The sequence below is a fragment of the Penaeus monodon genome, chromosome 21 (genome assembly GCF_015228065.2).
Source record: "Penaeus monodon isolate SGIC_2016 chromosome 21, NSTDA_Pmon_1, whole genome shotgun sequence".
Taxonomy (NCBI): domain Eukaryota; kingdom Metazoa; phylum Arthropoda; class Malacostraca; order Decapoda; family Penaeidae; genus Penaeus; species Penaeus monodon.
This window is the reverse complement of record NC_051406.1, coordinates 23,902,462-23,903,162: the sequence shown is the minus strand read 5'-3', so window position 1 is coordinate 23,903,162 and position 701 is coordinate 23,902,462. Positions and strand designations below refer to the sequence as shown.

The 701-nt window shown below is 44.2% G+C and overlaps 1 protein-coding gene across 1 annotated transcript in view; it reads right to left on the bottom strand.

The window, feature by feature from the left end:
* Nucleotides 1-701, bottom strand: part of LOC119586371 — a gene marked incomplete in the record, with an annotated part of 37,892 nt that continues 37,191 nt past the window's right edge. The window contains 1 exon segment of the mRNA XM_037935083.1: nucleotides 1-278.

Here is a 701-nt window from a genome sequence, read left to right as displayed (position 1 = left end):
ATTTACTATTCCGTCTGAGATTCTTACTCCCTTCCTCTTTTGCTATTCTTTTTTTCACACACTTCCTCTTATTCCCTCCTTCCTTATCTTCTCTTTTAAGAATAATCCTCTTCGCGTTTTCTTCTCCCACTCGCTTTCTCTGCTTCGTGTGTGGTCGTCATTTTCTTTTCCTTCGTCTTTCTCTCACAGTTTCTTGGTCGAGTGGTCGTTCTCTTCTGGTAGTTTGTGGTTGATGACGGGCACGGGGATGGTGGGTGAGCCTGGTTCGCTCATCTCCTCTGTTGGGGGAAATATACATGTTTAGGTGGTAAATGGGTCATGGTAATGATGGTCGGGTTGGTGATGGCGCTGCGGATGGGGCTGTTTGATGGGGATAATGAGGGTGTGAGGATAGTGATGGGGAAGGTGATGGCAGTAATAATAGTATTGACAAGGGCAGTAATAACAATTCGTCCCTTTTTCTACTGTGGGTAAAGGTTACTCTTGACTTGAATGAAACAGATTCCTTCGTTGGATCCAAACTAAACTGTGTCTGTATATATATTTTTTAAAATACATTTCATAACAATTTTTCGAACGTCACCCCTCATTCCTCTCCCCTCTCTTATCTCCCTTGCCCTTCCTACTATTTCCCCTTTCCTTTTCCCTTTTCCCCTCTTCCCCTTTTTCTCCCAGTCCCCCTGCCACTAATTCCTTTCCCC